Source organism: Orbicella faveolata, unplaced genomic scaffold (assembly GCF_042242905.1).
Source record: "Orbicella faveolata isolate gen_17 unplaced genomic scaffold, um_ofav_v1 contig_46, whole genome shotgun sequence".
In the NCBI taxonomy this organism is placed as follows: Eukaryota; Metazoa; Cnidaria; class Anthozoa; order Scleractinia; family Merulinidae; genus Orbicella; species Orbicella faveolata.
The window spans coordinates 31,969,689-31,977,976 of NW_028301576.1; the positions used below are offsets into that span (position 1 = coordinate 31,969,689).

The 8,288-nt window shown below is 36.1% G+C and overlaps 1 long non-coding RNA gene across 2 annotated transcripts; it reads right to left on the reverse strand.

The window, feature by feature from the left end:
• Positions 1-3,360: 3,360 nt before the first annotated feature.
• On the reverse strand, positions 3,361-8,288 carry LOC149099766 (uncharacterized). Of its 2 annotated transcripts, XR_016203651.1 has the most exons (5): positions 7,344-7,625; positions 7,120-7,243; positions 5,204-5,331; positions 4,561-4,764; positions 3,361-4,231 (listed from the first exon to the last, which is right to left on the reverse strand). It is a non-coding gene; the product is annotated as an uncharacterized LOC149099766 (long non-coding RNA). The 2 variants fall into 2 exon arrangements; XR_016203652.1 differs by lacking the exon at positions 7,344-7,625 and adding an exon at positions 7,632-8,288 and having other exon boundaries at positions 4,561-5,331.

Genomic DNA, 8,288 nt, shown 5'->3' on the forward strand with positions numbered 1-8,288 from the left:
AAATGATTGGCATGAAAGAATGAGAGAGAACAAAGCAATTCAATTTATTAGCGCAAAAAAATTTCTTAAGTAGCCAATTTACAACGCAAAACAGTCAACAGACCTGAACATCTAAAGTTAGCCAAATTTAAATCATGTGGTGCAGGAACGAACAAAGGAGGTATAAATCTAAACATTGAGCTCAGGAGATGAAAAGCTTGAACAAATTAAGGATGGAAGAAACAACTTTGAAGACATTGAAGGGATCTCTAAGATTCTCAAAGTAACACTACAGCAGTCTCTGGCGATGCCAGACAAAGCTAAATATGATCCATGGTATTAAATAAACAAGCCACATGACTTAACACAGTTTTAATCTAACAACCGGCCCCAGCATTGCAATATAGAATGCAAGTAATCAACATAATCACCAACTTTTTCCCTCCAGAGCGAACAATGAAAAAGAGATACAACATACATTTCTGCAACAGAAATGAGGCCAGACAAACCACACTTTATAATTTGGCACATGGCAAATTATAGAGGTCTCAAACTTTACAAAGCGATAGATAACTGCCGGAACCATGCAGAACTCTGACCTCTAACAGTTCAACAGCTGTACTCAACTTTTAAAAAAGTCCTACTGATAACACAACATTAAGTGTTCTTCAGAAACAAGTGAGAAGCAAAATAAAAGGTTGAGAGACTGGAATTTATAAGAGAATGGCAATGTAAAAATGTGACGAGCTGCAGGAGTCTGCATAGGCCTGTCACGTGGCTTAAAGCAACCAATCAGCAAAAACTGTTCGCCAGGCAAACAGTTGGAAAAGCATAAACAATGGTGTGACTACAGGCGGACTTTTTTGTCTCACGCTTCACGCTCATGGTTGTGCTCTGTGCTCGTGTGTCGTGTTTTGCTCCAGCGTTTCGCTCTCTGCCCTGCTAATCGGCCTGTTCTGCAGGCTAAGCAACTCTAAGTTCTGCCTTCTACATTTAAAAGTACCTTTAATGAACGATCTGCAAGGGGGTTTGGACCTCCAGGAATACCCCAGTTTTGTTGTTGTTCTTTCATGTTAAATTGTTTGAAGTATTTCATCAGAAAAAGGTTATCTGCATTTTGCAGCCAAGTTGGTCTGTTTAGGTTGTCTTTCTTAAGTAAGTCCAGGATCACCCACAGAGTTATTGAGCCTCTGGTACCTACTAGTAGCAGCAGATCAACTGAAACAACCTAATAAAGATATCTTTTTGGATTACTCTTATATATTGAAGAAAGAAACGTTTGCTCAAGAATTAACAGACAATTAATAATTTAAAACATGAAGATAATGAATTAGGTTAGTCTTGCAACTATGCTTACAAGAAAAATATTAAGTTACAGTAAGATGAGAAAGAAAAGTCTAGGGGTTTTTTTAAGTTGTAATTGTGTTTCACACTTCCCAAATGCAATGCTGGCTTTCAATGGCCCCCTTTCCTTAGGAATTTCAAGTTTTCAATTTCCAATGCCCTTCTTATTGTTTGCACACTGTCAGTATATTTCATGGTTACATCATGAGAATTTTAATTCTAATAAATTAAATTTTAATTTTAAAAACACGTGTTCTATCAATGCTTTATAGTTTTGTTAGTCTTAATTTTGGAAACTTTCATTGCTTTTATTGTATCAAGCTTCATTCCCAAGATAGAGACTAGAATTAAGACTGAAAACATTAACATGGTTAAGGAACACATTGATAAAATTTTAAATTGAAAGCTCAATTAACTGATACTATGGTAGACTGCAAAACAGTCGTATTTTTTGTGAACGTGAGCGACGGTCAATATTCGAACGAAAGGTCTGGAGCGAGTGTAAAAACGGCGAGGGAGAATGGGGAGAGACGCTAAAAAATGTGACTGTCTGCCATGCATATGCTAAATTCATTCAGAATTTCCCGTTCTTCCAGCAACGGGAAATTCCCATTGATTTAATTCTGACGCAACCTGTCATCAAATGTCACTCACACCTCATCAAAAAGATATAGATGCCTTATCAGTTTCACAGTGAAGACAGTAATTCTCGCGGGAAAATGGATGACATCAAGTTGGATGCGTTTGCGAGCGATTTAGCAGCGATCCACTCTAAAAATTATCATTTTATTTTCAGTATGAACGGCTAGCTCACTAAATACTTTGGCAATATTCCTTGAAATTTATTACTGACGAGTAGGTTGGGTTTCTCAACGGCCATTGACATGCATTAATGACCCCGAGAGCGGCCGTCGATAAAACCAGGAACATGGAACATTCCGGAATATCGAATAATTATCGTAATTGCGCAAAAAATATGTAAAATAAAATTTTAAAAAAATTAAATAAAACAAAAATAAACTGGTATCAGCTCAGAAAATGGAAAAAAACAAAAACAAAAAAAGGAAAAAAGAAAGAAAAATGAAAGTGACTGCAATGAGTGAAAGCTCCTCTTTCCTGCCAATTACATGACATCGCTTTTCAGCACTCTGTTTTTCAACACAAACATGGATGATTCTGACGATGAATGCCACGTAATTCATTGCGTCTCCTGAGGTGTTTGTCTGAGCATCATACAGTTGCTTGTTAAGTCAGTATTCATAGTTTTGTCCCTATTCCATCTTCACGTTGCTATTTATCATCCCTAGTTTTCGTGCCGCTCCGCTAGGAACACCTGGCACTATGACCCACTAAGTGCAGATTCGGCCTTTCCGGAAGCCTGAGTAACAAGCAAGTTATTAATATATAGATTTAGGCCAGCCTAAAAGCGGAGCTCCTCAGTTATTTTTCAGAATGTTGTTACTAATGAAAATAATCCAACATGTATGAGGTAAATTGCGAATGATTTAATAGTTTCAGCCAGAACTAGTATTACTTCAGCAGATCGAGGTGTAAGATGGTGTGATTATGAAATATAGAGCCACGATTTCAAGGATTTCTGGGAAGCTACCAAAAATCTTGATCACATAACAGAACTGTCTTCTGTGCTTTTTGGCGGCATTTCTTGTTCTTTCCTACCTTATTCAGAAAGACAAGGCATTGTCATTAATCATTAGATTCTTCCTTAGTTAACATGGGGACTCCCACACAAAAGAAGTTTACACATTTTTTTTGCTGTGGGGACTGATTGAAATGCAGTGGTTACAATATACTCAGTCCCTGAATCTCTACCAAATGAAATCTCACAAAAATACCAAAACAGTATACATATGTGAAAAGTTGGAAAGTTTTGTTTTCTAACTTGTCCCCAAAGATACATTTAGCCATCTTCACTATTGTATGGAGTCTCCTCCTGCTGGAAGGGTTTGCAATAAGCAAAATCACCCTCGCATGAATGGTAATTACGATATTTTTTTTTGCTGATCATGAATACTTGCATAGGCTTCTAATAATAATTTTATTATTCAATTTCAATGTGATTTGTTCTTTTTCTCGACTGGCATTGTGGACTACAAGAGCTGCGATTGGGTTCCATTGATTAATTTTGCTATGATTAAATTATACATAGAATTATCAGTGAGCTAAGAGGAAGTTATATTATGTACATGTATTTTGTCTGCACTACACAACCAAATGCACTCAAAGGTTATGAGGCATAGGTATATTTGTCAGAAGAGCCCAGCATATCCAAGATATGTTTTGATTGACACATCAATTAAGATAATTTACAGCAAAATGGATAAAAAATACATCAATATCCTACATGCACCAAAGCCAGACATGGGTTTATAAGGCAATCGTTTAAACAACAGATTGAAATAATTTATAAATTAGAGAACACTATTTCTACAACAGAATGGAACAAATTAACCTTATCAGACATTGCGAATGGCAAGGCTGTCTGTAGAATGTCACAAATTTCTCAACCCTTTCTTTCTACAAAAATGCTAATCCTGCAACTTTGCTTAAGACCCAGTTCTCCATTTTGTGTTGGCAAAATATCAATTTATGCCATGTCCAATGCAGATTATCACAAAATTGATTTAAAAGCTCAATAAATATCATTTTAAAGCCAAAAAGCCAATTATTTGAATAAACCATGAGTAAATTATCTCTAAGAAAAACTGATTAAATTAACAGGCACTTAAAAATAATTAGTTAATATGTGTTTCTTAATAATGTAATGCAGTGTATCTGTCACAATGTTGCAGCTATGATATTACTACAAACAGGATGGGTTGCAGAACTGAACCTCCAAGTCAGTTTATTCAATGAACTTGGTGCAGAATTTATAATCCCATCAAGTTGTCTGTAAATACAGAGAAACCAAACAAAGCATTACAATCATAAGTAATGAATTACTAAACTCTTTTACATGTACTGTATGAACAGTGTATGTTCCATTAATATTGGGGATCTCTCAGAAGCTGCATCCATGATAAATTAATTTGTTCCCAGATGCATTTGTTTATAGAACTTTTCACAAATTAATATCTCTGTCATAACAGTGACCTCTGTGTTCTCCAACAATTAGCACACAAGAAAAATACACTCAGTAAGATATTGTTTACAATAAAAATCAATGCCTATAAGCAATCATAAGGACCTTAAATTTATATTACCTCAGAAGTATCTCACCAGGCCATGGTTGCTTTGAAAATCTTTGATGTTTTAATACAGGCTCCCCATCTGTAACCTGTTCATATATTGACTGACAGGAACAGGCATGTAATTCCTTTCTTTGATATACAGTGTACCTCACTGTTAGCTGTTTACTGAGTGTTAGTAGTGAATCAAATGCTAGGGGTTGGTACTCCAACTTTCACTGTGGCAGGCTCTGCCCTGAGATACAAAGCAAACTTACATAACTGTTATGAACTTCGCCACTTGCTTTCGAGAGCAAATGCAATTTGCTTCAAACAAGCAACTGGAACATTGAGGGTTACAACAATGTGCACAGTCCCAATCACAGGGTCATCCAGGCTGTTTGGTTGTACATATAACTGTACAACTGTATATGAGTTCAGCTTCCAGAAGAAAATCAGAGTTTGTCAGGATAAATACTGATGTTCTTGCCTACTCAATGAATGAATGTGCAGTTCCAGAAGATACCACACCCAACACCCATTCACGGCCAGTCTTTAGAAATTCCAAATTAAAGTATCAGGAATCAAGAGCTCTAATAGAGAAAAAACCTCCATGTGGGGTATGAATCTTTTCTTGAAGAAAACAATGTCTGAGAAATCATTAATTACAAAATAATGTTTAAGAAACATCTTACCTTTCAGAGAATTTTGTAATCTACACTGTCTGGCCAGTTCATATACATGTATTTGACAAGTTGACACTGGGCATGTTTGTGAATTTGTGCACTTCAACATCACATTACTATGTAGTAGCACTGGCCAACTAAAAACAAACAGCATAATTTGGTTAATTAATATACACTGTACATTATTAGGTTGAAATATTGATGTAGATTGTTGCACATCAACAGATACAGAAACTATTTGTACCTGAATCATGAGTGAAAAATCGTGCATGAGACATTTGCATGTACATGTAACAGCCCTCCACCTCAGAACCATCACAGATATGATATGATATTTTTAAACTCTCTGAAATTTCAGATTATTCAAGATTAACATATGCACATACATCATCTGGGGCAACCCTAAAACACTGAATTTGGAAACCGAAATCCGGAATCCAGAATCTGGAATCCAGAATCCGGAACCAAAAACCAGAATCTGGAATCCAGATATTATGAATGATGATAGAAATAATTCACTTCAGCAATGCCTAATAAATAAATATGAGCAAAAATCATTTTGTTGTTATTTATTTTCTTGGCTTTACTTCAGCCACAGACTGTAATTGCTAAAAAATTATTGACTAGTTCTGAACAACCCTTAGCTATATATCTGGCCCCGTTGTTCAAAAGCTGCATAAAGCTATTCATTCGGTACATCACTATCCAGTCAGGGTTACTGATTTTTTGGGTGGATAGAGTTACTCATAGCCTGCGAGCAGGCTCTAGTATCTGTCTCTATTGTCTGAGCAGGCTAAATAGGTGTCTAGTGTTTTTCTGCATTGGCATGTCACCAAGAGCCTTCATGCGGCTTTGCCAATCACACCCCCTGCCCAAACACGAGAGCCTGCTCATAGGCTAAGTTACCCATCTTTTGTTCAAGCTGGCCCTGGTGAGAGCCCGGTTCTTGTCTAGATCAAATTGCTCTGAGAAGACTGGTGAGCAGCACATTAACAAGCTATTATAGGCTATTGCAGTGAGTTTCTGGCAGTCTTTTAGCATCTTTGAACAGCATGTGGTCTGATCTGTCAGCAAGTGAGAAGCAGACGGAAGTAAGTGTGCAACATTTCTACAAATTGTTTTAATATGATGGCCGCCAAGAATATGAAATGCTGATTTGTCACAGTATGTGTGGAAATTGTGTTAATCTGGAATTGGTCTCGTATCTGTTGGAAAAATCAAATTTCATATTTAGACCAGACGGGTTAGCTCTTGGACTTTGAAATTGGGGGGCGTGACCGTCAATGTACAGGGGGCTGCCACTGATGGATATCCTGTTCTCTATGACATTTTCTATCTTGTTCAGTATGTACTAGACATAAAGGATAAATCTATACTTCTGGTAAATTGAAGATCACTTATTAAACAAAATGGCAATTACCAGCAAGCTTATTTTAGACACTCTCGAGGTGCTTGGAATAAAATTAAGATGCACTTTACTGAGATTCTCATAATCATAGCCCTCACTAAAAATAATGGTTGCACAATTTCAACAGACGGGAAATTTTTGTTTCAAAAAAGGTTAAGTTTGAGGTCCTTTTTACTTGGCAGCTTACTTTTTACAGTCGAAAAGCTAAGCAAAACAATTTTCGCGTACTTGAAGAACTTATTTTCTTTGATTTGTGGATTCCGGTTTCCAGTTTCTGGATTCTGGTTTTTGGTTCCAGATTCCGGATTCCGGTTTCTGGGTTTTAGGGTTGCCCCATATTTAACATATTGTTTGCTTCACATTCAGTTTACACATGGCTGTTATCCAGCATAGGCAGACTTATAAGTTTTCCTTCAAAAATATATTGCAACAACTATTGCATCTTTCATTACCTATTCTTGTGATGAAATGACACAAAATTCAAGAACAAGAAGTCATAAGCATAAAACTAACTTACATGGTAGTGCTTACAGTTCCTCTTATCGTCTGCATATGCTGTCCATAAACTGATGCTGCCTGGACAATGTACTCATTATTTTTCTGATCACACCTTTTAAAACGTCACTGTTATATAATTTGTCCTGAAAAAGCAATACACAAAATGTTATGCCTTTGGCACTCACCAAATGCCTTTACAAGATGTATAATGTACACCATATCAACATTCACAATTCTCTTTACTTTCATTGTAACTCTTTTGTGTCATTTTCCCTCACTTGAAGACAGGACTTCCACATTAGGTTATAATTGCCTCTGGAATCTCTATGAATTCACAGGGAGTGATAACAATTAAATCATGACTAATTTTAGCAAAGGAGGCATTCAAATGTCAGATTTTAATGCTAAGTTTATACAGTAACTTTACATTACTCTTCGTACATATATATAACCTCTCAATTATTGCACCTATAGACAGAAGGTGTGCTGGGGGAAGAAATGTTCTAAACTCTCGGAACTTTTCCCCCTTACCTGTAATAGGATGACTATTATGAACTACAGTTTGTAACCAACACCAACATCAGGTTATGTATACACATGTATATTTGTTGTCGTCTGTAATCATAAAAAAATAAAAATTTAAAATCCCCCATAAAGTTCACACTCAATAACACTGCTACATGTAGCGCTGTTACTGGAAATCAATTTAAGTGAAACTGTTGAAACAGCTCTGCCAAAATTTTTCCTAGCAGTTAAGGCAGGATAACAGAATATACATGTAGCACACAGCAAAGGCTAGAGATACACACATGTTAGTTATCAGTTAGGACTTGGTGAGCTTCTGTGCTGTAGGTATGGTGGAAAATAATAGATTATCAGAAATGAAGGTTCCTGAGACATTTTGACAGCACTGAGAGGAATTAATATATAAATTCACAAAAGAAGGAGAAGTTCTTGCCCTGTCCAGTTCTCTGTAATAAAAATATCATTTACATGAGTCATTTATAAAATGTGGTTTGTGTTTAAAGCCGATATAATGCACACTCTGATTCGCCAATTCCAGTGCATTATTTACATTTACATGGTATACCTCGGTAAAACCATAAAACATTGCGTGGGACTAAAATAAAAAATATAAAAAATAAAAAGAAATGCCTAATTCATAACAATTTAAAGTACTCAACACTA